Genomic DNA, 491 nt, shown 5'->3' on the forward strand with positions numbered 1-491 from the left:
ACATGTTGGGGTTGCTGTAGAAAAATCCCCACAAAAGCTAAGAATGCCTAACTGCCTAAAAAGGAAATAAACAGAAAAGGAAAAATACCCAAAATGGCCATGTCCCGATTTGAACTTGCCAGATAAGGAAAAAGGCCTGATTTGGAAAGATCCAAAATGGGCAAGCTGTCTGATTGGGTTTAAAACAGAGGTGTGTGATACGTCTCCAACGTATCTATAATTTTTTATTGCTCCATGCTATATTATCTACTGTTTTGGACATTATTGGGCTTTATTTTCCACTTTTATATTATTTTTGGGACTAACCTATTAACTGGAGGCCCAGCCCAGAATTGCTATTTTTTTTGCCTATTTTAGGGTTTCGAAGAAAAGGAATATCAAACGGAGTCCAAACGGAATGAAACCTTCGGGAACGTGATTTTCTCACCGAACATGATCCAGGAGACTTGGACCCTACGTCAAGAAACAAAGGAGGAGGCCACGAGGTAGGG

This window comes from Triticum dicoccoides, chromosome 7A (genome assembly GCF_002162155.2).
Source record: "Triticum dicoccoides isolate Atlit2015 ecotype Zavitan chromosome 7A, WEW_v2.0, whole genome shotgun sequence".
Lineage (NCBI taxonomy): Eukaryota > Viridiplantae > Streptophyta > Magnoliopsida > Poales > Poaceae > Triticum > Triticum dicoccoides.